Source organism: Crocodylus porosus, unplaced genomic scaffold (assembly GCF_001723895.1).
Source record: "Crocodylus porosus isolate Cpor-Errol unplaced genomic scaffold, CroPor_comp1, whole genome shotgun sequence".
Lineage (NCBI taxonomy): Eukaryota > Metazoa > Chordata > Crocodylia > Crocodylidae > Crocodylus > Crocodylus porosus.
In genome coordinates, this window is record NW_017728921.1 from 11,593,974 (window position 1) to 11,607,163 (window position 13,190).

A 13,190-nucleotide genomic window follows, 5' to 3' on the forward strand; every position below is an offset into this window, starting at 1 on the left:
GGAGGAGGCTGGATGAACACCTTACTGGGGTTGTTTGACCCCAGTACTCTTTCCTGCCATGGCAGGGGGTCAGACCTGATGATCTGCTCAGGTCCCTTACGACACTACCAACTATGAAAAGTGTTTGAAGGATTGGGCTCACTACTAAATCAGAAGCATACTATTGCCACACCTGTGAATAGGCAATCTGAGTTTTAGTTATGCCTCTGATATAGACACCCAGCACAACACAGGGCAGAGGTCATTGTGATTACAGTGTAGTGTAGACTTACCTGAACTAGCTTGGGTACTGGTAGCTGTGTAGACATAGCAACCTGGCACCCAGCATAGGCTGAAAAACCCAAAGGTAAAAAAAGATGGCAGATTTCTCCTGGGACAAAGCCTTTTAACTTGGGATCCTACAGACTTACAAACCCATTGTCCTACCTTAAGTACCTGTGAGGTACCTGAGATGACACTTTTTCCCCAAGACAATCATGGCTGGATCAAGTTGATTGCCATTCATGCCAATGAATGTCATATTAGATGAAAAAATGTCATATTAGGTGATAACGAATGGCCAATACGTTAATTGGCCATTCACGCCAAAGGGCTATTCAGCTCCCAATCAGAAGTGACCCAAATGTGATATCTGTTTCCAGCCTGAGATGTAAATCAGCCCATGACAAACTTAGCATTCCTGTGGTTAAACTATCAATAGGCTCGAGCTACCAAGCAGGAAGAGAGCTGTGGTGTCACAGCTACAGTCATCACTGAGAGGCTACAGTGCACATAGAACCTCACTCTTTCCACCACAGAGTAATGCTGGGCCTCGGTTCACAATTGTGTTCCTTTACACTACTGTTGTAATGATGGTGAGGCCCATCACCACCATTTTGCAGAAAAGGGGCTAAGGAGAAGGTCAAAGAGCCAAGTGGGATTGCGACCTCTGCTTCCTGCAACACAGAAACTTTTAGAGCCCAGGCAGGAATGAAGCGGCGATGCTCTTACTGACATATACCACATTCAGTAGTAAAATGTCTACAGGATCCAGCTTTCAGGCTCTGCCCCGAGAAATCATCTCTAAGCAGGAAAGACTATTATAGACCTCCTTAATGTTAAGCAGCTGATCGTTACGTGCTTTCCTGAATAGGGACCTAGTTTCACAGTTCCAGGAAGTTGAGACAGCTGCAGAGTAACATGCTACAGAGCCCTCCCTGCAGGAGACTGTGTTTTAGGACATGACACTTCCTCCATTGCAAAGGTTATCCCTGTTACAAAAGATACGGCCACGACTTAGTATATTGCTCTCAGCTCTACTCGTAGTCACTGGGCAGATATCTACAATGGGCTCAATCTGAGCAGCTTCCCATATGCATATGTTGCAAGACTGCATATGTTGTTTTTGCCTAAACACCCCATCTCAGACACAAATTGGGACCAATGTGGTCTTCGAACAGCCATTTTAATGTGGATGTGCAGGAAGAAGACCGCTTGTGGTCTAACCGGCCCCAACAATAGAGCTGACATCTATTTGTTGGGTGATAGGTTTGTTTATTCTAGATTCTGAGGGGATGAAGTACTGTTCTTTCACTGCCCCTTCCGAAAGGAGAATGGGGGCGAGGGGGGCAACTTCTGTATGTGTCAAAGATATCGCCTTAAAACAAAATTAAAATATTTGAAGCATGTCATTCAGCATTGCCCTATCAACAGCACCAACAGCTGAAAGAAATGAGTGACTTTTGAGCGTAAGCCATTTTGGGGCACGAGTCACATCTACGCGTGTGTTTGCACTGTACTAGGCTCTAGACTCCTTATCTTGAATCAGCCCTCTATGCACATCCACATACACAATCATACAAAGATATGCAAGCATCAATTGCCCTTCCTCAATTAATTTATCCAACAAGTTTATCCAACACCCATCCCACCTATACAGTCGGTCCATTATGATATATCACAACAACACCTTCCCTCTCATACACTTCCTGGACCACCATGGCTACAACAACACTCCTACCCTACAACCTCAGATTACCCATTAACCAGTTAACAGGTGGAAAGACTATTTACTATGGCAGATATAATCAGACAACAGATGGTCTTCCAAGCTATGTATCATGAAAGCAAAATGTCTGTTTTAAGAAACTATGCTGTCTGTTAGGCTATGATACGCACTGTCCCAGGTAGAGGAACATGTTTGAGTAGCAGCAGTTTGTTCTCTGATTTAAGTCAATTCTTCAAGCAGAGCTACTCTGAAAACTGAGCTTTGGTGCTGGGCCCCACTTCCTGGAAGACAGGATTATTTTGCAGGCTCTTATTTGACCATCTTCATTACAGGTCTGGTGCATGCATGTAAATAAAACCAGTTACAGATTCATACTATATTCTTACTTCATATCAGCCATTTCTTCTCTAGTGGAAAGCTGAACTGCATAGGCCAGGGTTTCTACTAGTTCACTGCCAGATGCCTACATTTGGCCTGTAAGATGACATCATGCAAAAGCTGCCATTGATTTCAATAAGGTTGCACTGATATAATGAAAGGCAGGATTTGCACGCCTGTGTTTGACACAATGTATCGAAAACAGGGCCAGAAGTATTTCCAGGTTGGCTTAGATATGAATGCTAATACTTTCTGATAATAAAAGTATTGCCTTTCACTTGGAAGAATGCCTGTTAGGGAAGCAGACGGGTGGTTGGGTGAGTTTCTTTGGTTTGAATCAGACAGTCACAGACACACTGTGGTACCTTTTCAAATGAAAAATCTGTGGAGGAAATGACTCCAGCTAGAGAAATAAACTTAATGTCATTGCATCAAAAGAGCAGAAAAGTAATAGAATACTGATCCACTAAATGAATGCACTTTGTGTTCTAAGTCAAAATAGCTTTGTGCGAGGCAGTATTTTGCTTAAAATCTGTATCCATTTTCATTCTGCTGGGTTCATTAGAACAACCCTATAGCCCTGCTGCCTAAGCTTTCTGAGTCTGGTTTGTTATGTATTGTTAGCTATTCCCAAGGTGATGATTGTTATCTGAATGTGGGTTGTGCAGTAATACAGAACCAATTATATATAATAGTTCCCCTGCAAAGTACACTGAAAAATAAAGGAAAACATGATGATTGACAGATACAATTCCCCTAATTCAGGTCTTTAGGTCACATATGCTCATTTGTTTCATTCTATGCCCTCTTGTTTCGCACACAAAAATCTAGACTCTCAGCCAACGCTACCAGTTTGTATTGTGCAGGGGCAGGAGGGGTGGAGAAAGGCTGGATGCAAATAAGCAAACAGGAAACCCTTTTCCACTGACTCCACAAGCTAGTTCAGGCTGATGAGAGGACAAACCTATGATAAGAGGGGTCATGGCAAGCAGCCACTTCCAATAGGCTGGGAGAGCAGCAGTTCACACCAGAGTGCAGACAAAGGAACGCTGGTGCTGAGATAAATCTAACAAAGAAGAAAATATAAATAGAGTCTGGGCAAATCCAGCAGTCACTTATCCTCGTTGACAAAGAAAAGTTGACCACACAAATGATCTTATTTCCAGAGCAAGCTTGAGACAGCAGAGATCTACTTGATAAATATTAACATATTTAAGCCATATCTTTAACAGTAATAAATCATAGGGGGGAATAGTTTTCAAAACTAACGCTTTGGTACTGCACATATCGCAATAGCATTAACTGCATGAATGGCTAGATATAAATCTATTCTACTTAAGATTAAGTGTCACCCAGCATAGCACTTGGGTAACTATACACATGCTGACACCTCTAGAAGTGGCATATTCTTTCTTGATAACAGTAATCCTTTGTATAATACTTGTCCTCCCTGCTGAGACTGGATAACAAGGGTGCTGGCGGTGGTTTTGTCATGTGACCACTATTTGTATGACAGTAGGTATTAGAGCTACCAACTAAGTATGAGCTCCATTATATTAGGTGCTACCTGTAACAGGGGGCTCTCAGGGCCAGTCTGCCACTGGCCCACCCACCTGGTCTGAGCTAACCGTCTGCCTCCTCTCCTGCCACGCCTTACTGTTTCTTAACTGGTTTTAATAAGGTGGGAGGCTGCCCATTCTTGCCCCAATGCCAGGGAGCACTGTCTGCAGCTCCGTTCCTCCCCTATACCACAGCCCAAGCCTCACAGATGGCATCCAGATGACACAATGCTCCCGGACTACAGCCAGACCAAGCTTAGCCCCCATTGCCAGGCCTCAGACACACACACACAGACTCATAGTCTCACCAGGGCCTCTCACATTCCTCCCCTCTCACCGGGTCTCTTTCATGCATCGACAACTTGTACCGCCTTGCTCCCTCCTGGAGCGGGCCCTTCAGCCATAGGCTGTATTTAGCTCATACCTTGGGTGGCAGACATACCATCTTTTGGTCCTCACCCATGACCCTCACCGGGGTAGTGGCCAGCCAATTACCCGACAGGGTCCAAGCTTGCCCTGGCCCCTTCTGGGGCAACTCTATACACTCACACACACATACTGGGCTCCCAGCCCTCTGGTTTCCCCCTCACTGGGGCTCCTCATCTCCACCCCGTCACTGGAGCTCCTCATCTCCACCCTCTCACTGGGGCCATGGAGCTTCTCCAGCGGGGGCTCAGGTGGCCATAGCCATGCCTGGCCCCATCTGGGTCTTACACCCTCCTTGGGCCCAGGTGGCTATAGCTGTGCCTGGCCCCCTTGTACCCACAGGATTGTGGGAGCTAGGGGTTAAGGTGCCCCAACCTGCCTTTCACCAAGGTGGTAACTGTGGCAGTTCCTGGGGACTCCTGTGCCACCAGGAGCCCCACCAGGGTCCATCCCCAGCAGGGTGCAGTTTTAGGTCATGCCCAGGAGCCTCCAAACCATCCCCTTAAGCTCCTGCCCTTACCTCCAAGATACTGCATACAGCCTTGCAGCCAGGCAATGTTTCTGCCTGGCCTACCAGCAGCAAACTGTTCTGTTTATATGGGCAACCCGAGTTCTAAAATGGCCACCATAATCAAGCACCTGCTGGCTATTTGGCTCAGCCCTTGAAGTGGCAGGAACCAACAGTGCCCTGCCTCACTACCAAATCACAATGTAAGAGAGTTCCTACCCCAGAAAGCTTAGAGCAGTGATTCTCAACCAAGGTGATGCGGCCTTGAGATCCTTGCAAGGGTGCTATGGGGTGCCGTGCAATGTTAATACTGTCAGGTGTGTAAACCAGATTCACAAGATACCCCCAGACAATTTAAAGAGGAATGCACAGCGTCAGACTCATTCTGATGTGTTGGAGTCTTTCTGCATTCTTTGTGACGCAAGAATTGCTCTATTTGTTTTCTGCAGTCAAAAAACCACTGAAAAGGAAGAGCTGGCATTTTCCAAGGGGTGCCTCAAGTCTAAAGAAGAGTGGTTTCAGCAGACCAAGGGCTGCCTTGAGTCTAAAGAGGCTGTGAACCACTGGTTTAGAGTGCGTCAGAAAAATTGTATAAGGACAGAGAGAGAAATGGTCATGCAGTACATCAGTACAGGTGCTGGAAAGAGATCTGGCGTCCAACGCCCAGTCTGACATCTTATCTACCACACTATGCCACTATGGTTTTTTTGCTACAAAGCAGAGAATGACCACCAGCTAAATTCAGACAGGCCAAGACAGAGATATTTCGTGTAACTGAGCAACTGAAACATTCCAAATATTTTAGACTAAGAGGGGCATCTTCAAAGTCCTGTTACCTACTTTGACCCTTCCAGTCTCCCCAAGAGAAGGGATGCTTCATATAACATTAAACCACTTTGCTCTTAAGTCCACAAACCACACATTAGTGGTGTGTATTTTATGAAGGGAAACATTTATTTACCAATTTCCAAATTGGCTATGATATAAAGACTCTTATTTGGATTAAAAACTGGCTGAAGGACAGTAAACAAAGGTAAGTCAGAAACAAAAATACATCAGGCTGAAGGGACAAGTTCATTGGGACACTAAAGGAAGCAGTTTTTGGCCTGCTGTTATTTCATCATTATTATACAGAGCAAATGGCATATAAAGTAAATTCATGGACAGCCATAAACAAGGAGGTTTTCAAGCAATAGTGAAGACAGACATAAAACGGGCCTTGGAAAGCTAGAAATAAGCAAGAAATGAGTAAAAATTGAAATTTGAGTGAGAAACATAAAAAGTGAATGTCCATTGTGAGGTTTGAAGGAAATGATCCAACACGCAGAGATTCAATGGAAAGGAAACATTTGTACTTAAAGAGCCTGCTGGGGAAGGCTTTGGACTGATGGTGAAAAAAAATTATGCAAGTCATTAAAAAAAACACGTGCAATTCACACGTATTTCTACAAAGGAACCAATGAAAACTAAAGCTGTAAAAGGAAGGCTCAAAAATAGTGTTTATGGAAGCTATACAAATTTTCCTGCTTCAGGGTATAACCAGACTGGCAGGTTGAATCAAGTCCGTCTTCTTGCCTCTTCTAATACAGCTGTGAGAGACCCTGAAGTTTGGATGCTGAATTAGGTCTGAACCAATATAGGAATTGTTATCATTACTGTGGATATAACACAGCTATGTGGCAAAATTCTGGACACCCAACACTAAACAACACCATTAAAGTGGGAAGAAATCAGGACAATGCCATAAGTGATTTGATTCCAGAGGAAATAGAGAAGTGCTGAAGATGGAAGGAACATGCCTCAGTGGAAAGGTAGTAGCTGCAATAAAGGCAAATTCTGTAGGTGAGGAGTAGAAGACAAGGAGGAGTGGGAGAGGGGGCTGGCTGCACTCTTGGCAGGGTGGACACAGGCAAAGCAATAAGATATCCTGCTGCATTTGAATTATAGTGAATAAAGACTTGCGACACAAGTGATCCCACCAGCAAGTGGAAGGTCCCTGCATGGCAGCTAGGGAAGCATTAAGCTCGAGATGGAATCCAGTTTCTGGAGCTCCACAGTTCCCAGGGGACAGGCACTTCCCCCCTGTTGTGAGACACTGGGCACAGATACACGTGCTATTAATTTGCAGTGAGCTTACTACTGTGAAGTAAAATACTGCACAGTAAGCCTTCCCGGGAGCACGTATACGTGCACCCTGTTGGGAGCAGATTTGCTCCCGATGGGAGTAACCCAGTACATCTCTGCCTCCCTGCAGCAAACAAGGTCAGGGCTGGCAAGGGGCACAAGGCTGGTCCCAATGGACACAGAGCCAGGAGAGCTCTGCCAGCTGCAGTTGTTTCCTGGCCCTGTGTATATCGGGGGGGGAACTGATGTGCACCAGGTCGGGAGACAGCTGCCCCTGCAGCAAACAGAGCTCTCCTGGCCCCAGGTCCATCAGGACACACAGCTGGCATTGAGCCCCCTGCCAGGCATGGATTCCTTGCCCAACAGGGGGTTCATTGGGAGCTGTTCCAGGTGTGAAGCAGCAACCAGCAAGCTTCCTGCTAAGCAGGGGGGCACATGGTTCATCAGTAGCTGCCCTGCTTGGCATGGAACTGGCTGCTCTGGGGAACAGACAGGGCCTGGGAACCTAGCCCCCACTCACCCCCTGGAGCAGCTCTGTGTGGTATGGAGCTGGTTGCACTGGGAGGCAGGCAGGGGCTGAGAACCAAGCACTTGCCCACCCCCCAGAGCAGCTGTTCATGGCACAGAGCTGGCTGCTCTGCGGGGCAGGCAGGGGCTGGGTTCCCAGCCCCCACTTACTTTCCAGAGCTGCCAGCTCCATGGTGAGACCTGGAATAGAGGGCAGAGAGCTCCCCAGTCCCAGTCAGGAGCTGAGCAGTGCCAGGACCAGGGACAAAAAGCTCCCTGTCCCCTCTAGCCCCCTGCTGCCTAGGCTGGCTGGGAGCAAATTTACTCCTGGTCAGCATCTACATGAGTGTTACTGCACAGTAACTGCTGCACAGTTCATATAGTACCTGTATTTAGAGGTACTAGTTAATTGCACAGTAGCCTAACTTACTGCACAGTAAATGCCCAGTGACACTTTACTGTGCACTAGATTAGTCTACCATACAGTAGTGTCTCATGTAGATGCAGCCACTGATTCCTCCAGCAGCTCTGAGCTACTGAAATATAAGCATGCCCTTCCCTAAGGTCCCTACAGTCTCCTACAGGGGAAAAGAGACAGAGGGTGGTCAGTACATCTCTCACACATACATCAGTACAGATTTGCACATGCACACATCTCCTTCACCTGACACCCTGTAGTGCTAAGCAGAAGGGCTGCTAAGTAGTAGATTCATGACATGCAAACAAACATTCATGGGACCCAGTTTAGGTTTAGGCAGCTTCCTTTTAAGCTGCCTAAATCTAAACTAGAAGCAGTTTGGGCAGCCTAAAGTAAGAATTCAGGGTAAAGGGAGGGACAGGTGGGATCAGCAGGGGTGAGCCGGTAAGTCCACAGTGACCTAGCTAGTAGGTTCAGGGAGGGTGATAGCTGGGGAGCTAAAAATAATCTGATCAGGATCAAGGTGGGGGGTAGGAACAGAACAGCCATGGGGCTGTGCTCAGTGGCTGGGCCTTCCCACCCCTGGGCTGTGCTGTGAATGAGTACAGGTGGTCACTGGACCAGGTTAACCCAGGTCAATCTGAAGTTAGTTCCCCACTCCTTCCCGTTAGCAGGATTACAAACAAGCTTTGCAAGGGCTCTTGTCAACACTTCCTCTCTTTCTATCTGCACAGCGTCTTATGCCCACTGACCTCTTTCAAAGACCCCATGCAGAACTAGGAGATGCCTCTCTACATTTTGACCTGGGTTTAATCAAACACAGACATTGTGTCAAAGTTGTAGCTAACATTAATGTGCTGTTGTCATACAAATAATTGAGGCCTTACCCAAGAGCAGCATCCTGCTGTGGTAAGCACTGAAAAAACACACAGACACAGCACCCACCCTCAACAACTTGCTGCTTTGTAGACTAGATGGATAAAGGAAAAAAGGAAGTACTGTCACCTTTATTTTACAGGCAGATGCAGAGACATGACTTGATCCGTGCTAACAACTGCTGTTTAGGTTCACTGCCAGTTCCAAGAAATCATAAAAAAGGAGATTGTTTCCTTTCACTTTCAGTCTCTGAAAACATTCTTAAAATTAAAAATAACTGTTAGTTCAAGATTTACTTTGAATCTAAAAACATTTATACCAAAATCACAGAATTTTTTTTTTTTTTTTTTTTAACCAGAATGACTGGTGAGGTCAATGCCAATTTGCAAAATGCATTGGTTGACTCCAGCCAACAACTTCTTAGCAAAAACCAACTCCACAAAAAAACTGGCTTGCTCAAAATGATGCAGGCAGGCAGTGACAGAGTCAAGCTTAGAGCCTAGATTGCACTGAATCCAGGCCCAGAAGCAAGTAACACCCGTCTTTCTCTTGAAATAGTCCGTTTTCAGAGCCAGGCAAGTTTTGTTTGGTTTCAGTTTAGGTTGAAAGCATTTCATACACCATTCATTTCCCAGACAATATGAACTGCATGAAGCATTTGTAATATCAGATCTTCAGGGAATATTAGCACTCCAGCTGGATTCTTCAGAAAGACTAGGATCATTACTGAAGTGCTTCTCTTTCCCCCCCTACCAGGCTACACAAGCTTTTCAGCTGCTGTCCAGGGAAATTCTGAATATACCATTAATAAGCTCTGTGGTAGCCCCAGAATAGTGCTGGAGAGCAGTAGCCAGAATCAAATCTGCAAGGGGAATCTACTGCGTGTGTCTCTCACCAGCTGCCTCCCACTCCCACTGACTCACCACTGTTTCGCTGCCAAGCCTCAGCTGGAGTGACACCAATGAGCCAGAAAGAAAACAGCAAAATAAGGGGACTAAGCACAAAGACGAGACCTCTGAAATGAAGAGGGCCTTCCTATGTGTTTTAGGGGGATCTTGCAAACACAAAACACCACGGAAAGCCTCTTTACACCAGTGTCACAGCAGAGAGGGTCTCACAGGTGGTGTAGAAGTAACTTAAGGCTCCTTTAGGTTGCCAGACTAGCACGAAAGACCTTTGCATGTAGGAAAGTCAGGCCTGCAAGGGACAATGTACTATGAGGCACATAAAGCCACTTAATTCTCACTTCAGTCTCTCAAAAGGGACTAACACTCTACACAAACAGGGAGCAGAGCAGCCCTAATCCCAAATCAAAAGGGCCTGCAGAGTTTGTCAGCAGGCCTCCTCTGGCTTGGCAAAAGTCAAATGGCCCTAGACAAAAGTTACACCTCCTAGCACCCTAAGGACCACCCTACACACAGTCACAGCCTTAGGGAAAGGGAGATGAGAATAAGCTTTGGGTTACTTTAGCATGAGAACTTGCAGTAAGGGAGGAAAAAAACCCCACTGGTTCCACTGGAGTAAACAGACCTCAAGGAAAGTTTTTCTCTGCATCAAGTTTTGCTTGCCCCATGTAGAGCCGTTCAGAACACAGGCTTAGAAAGACCCCTGAGACCCAGACCACAACACAACGAGTCTTGGACAGATGCAGCAGACTGGAAATTAATGACTCAAATGGAACAAAGGCCTTAGCAAGAAGGATGCCTCAGGGAAGGATGTTAGTCAAGGGGACAGGAGCAGCAGCAGCAGCTGGGGTGGCAGACAGGAACAGCAGCAGCAGCAGCTGGGGTTTTTGAGTCCCCAGCAAAGGTGAGACTGGCCACCCCCGCCCCTGCCTTGTCCAGCTCCCATTCCCCAGGACTCAGCACCCGCTTCTCCCAGGACACAGGGAACTTTGCCAGGACATACAACTCTGCACTAAGAGACAGATTGCAGCACTCAAATTTCCAGTGCAACTGCTGCAGGGACTTACAGGCTAGGGACAGAAGTTGCCCATAAACTGGTTTAAGTGATCAGAAACTGGTTTAAATCTGTAACAGAACAAAAGCTCAGTGCACATAACCCAATTTCAAAATGGCTGAAACTGGTTTAAGATAAACTTGGTTGAATGGACTACCGGACTTAACTGATTTGGGTCAAACCAATTTATGAAACTTCTGTCCCAGACCCCTTCCTGGTTCAAGTGAAATCACAGTCCCCCAGCATGCTTTCCAGCCCGGGGCTGGGCTGGTCTGTCTGCTCCAGGAGAAAAAGTTCAGTGGGTAGGGGAAGAAAGGGGGTGCCCTCTCCCCCGCAGCAAACCCCAGCTAGGGTCTTGGGACAGGGAGGGGGTTAAATCCCCCTTCCCCTGAATACAGAGCTGCCCTGCTGCTAACTTACTGCTGGCTGCAACTGTGGGCTACAAATCCCAGAGGCACCTGGAAGCAGGAGAAGGAAGTATTGAGCCACCCTGTAGAGTCCTGCTGCTGTGAGTCTGGACTGCATATCTCACAGACCTCAGGGGCAGCAAGAAAAGGAAGCAAAACCACAGTCCATGCTGGCTACATGCCAGAGAGCCGTGCTCTAGTGCCCCCTGACGTCTGGCCTTAGTCACTACAGGCATGTGGCTGCAAAAAGTAAATATCTATTCACTTGTTAGTCAGTTTAATCCCTGCATTTTAGACTAACCTGCAAAGGCTGAACCAATTCAGCTTCAAGCTTTATGATTGCCTGTACTTAGGCCCAGACGAGCATCACCAGACCCACCCTCTGCCTCTGCTTCCCCTCACACAACATCATCTCCTTGGGCTTGAGCAGCATCCTAGACAGGAGTGTTCAGTGCACTGCAGTGTGGAGAGGACTTGCCCTCATGCTCAGACCCAAAGGACAGACCTTCCAGAGCACCTTCCTCCTCTGCTTTCAGCTCTTCCTGGGCTCCACAGTCTGCAGCAGCAGCAGAGGAAGAGAAACCCAACCCACACCCTCTACTTCTGCCTCTACTGGCCTTGCTGTTCAACTGCCCACAAGACTTTCCTTTTTCCTCCTGTTACTCATGCTCACATGCACCACTGCAGCCCAAGGCTTGCTCCCCATAGACTGCTTGGGGTGGGGCGTCTTTTGTTTTTTTCCTCTTTCCCCCTTTCCAGACCTGGAGCTCACACACCTTAGCTGAACCCCAGACTAGTTACCTGGCTGCCCCTCCTGAGGCATGCCAAGCACCTGGAAGAAACTCCTTTAAAGGACTAGCCAGGTAATAGACATGTGCACAACCCCTGAAACTGGGACACTGGTAGACTGGAAAGAAGCATCTTTTCCCCCATAAGACTGCTAATTATAGTTTCATAGTTTCATCGTTAGTAGGGTCGGAAGGGACCTGAGCAGATCATCGAGTCTGACCCCCTGCCATGGCAAGAAAGAGTATTGGGGTCATATGACCCCAGCAAGGTGGTTGTCCAGCTTTCTCTTAAAAAACCCCAGAGTAGGAGCCAGCAACACTTCCCTTGGAAGTTGGTTCCAGATCCTAGCCGCCCTGACAGTAAAGTCGCGCCTCTTGATGTCTAGTCTGAATTTACCCTCTGCCAGCTTGTGACCGTTATTCCTGGTCACTCCTGATCGTGCTCGGGGGAACAGGGACTCCCCCAATGCCTGCTGATCCCCTCTGAGTAGTTTGTAACAGGCCACTAGATCGCCCCTCAGCCTTCTTTTTTGGAGGCTGAACAGGTTCAGGTCCCGTAGCCTCTCCTCATAGGGCCTGCCCTGCTGCCCCCTGATCATGCGAGTGGCCTCCTCTGGACTCTCTCCATGTTGTCAACATCCCTCTTGAAGTGCGGCGCCCAGAGCTGGACGCAGTACTCCAGCTGCGGCCTGACCTGTGCCGCATAGAGGGGGAGGATCACCTCCTTGGACCTGCTCAAGATGCATCTATCTCCTCATTTCCTTGGGTTCAGGGAACTTTCTAAGAGCACCACTAAAGCCGTCCTGTCGAGCAAAGTGGGGTTATGGTGAAGCTAGAGGGAAACCAGGCAAGGAGGTGCAAATGCTATGATACAGAGTCCAACTCCATTGGAAGGCTTTCTGACACGAGTGCAGGGCTAACAGAGCCAGCTCTCTGCAGAGGAGTGGGGATGTGATGGGGCATGAAGTTCATGGAGTCTCCTACAAGAGACTCACTCTAGGGCCTATTGTTATTCTAACGCTTGAGGAGGACTGTCCCCAAGACAACCCCCCACCTGCCCCCCTGCTCCAAAAGCAGCTTCAGTGCTCAGACAGTGTCAGGGGAAGGATTTGCCGCAGGAAGAACAGACAAGCTCTGTTGAATGGCCAAGCCCTGACACTGGATAATTGCTGTCACCAAGCCAACAGAAGAGTCATGAGGGGCTAAAGAAAAGAGCAAATGTTTGTAATCAGAGCTGCTGCAAACTTACCGGT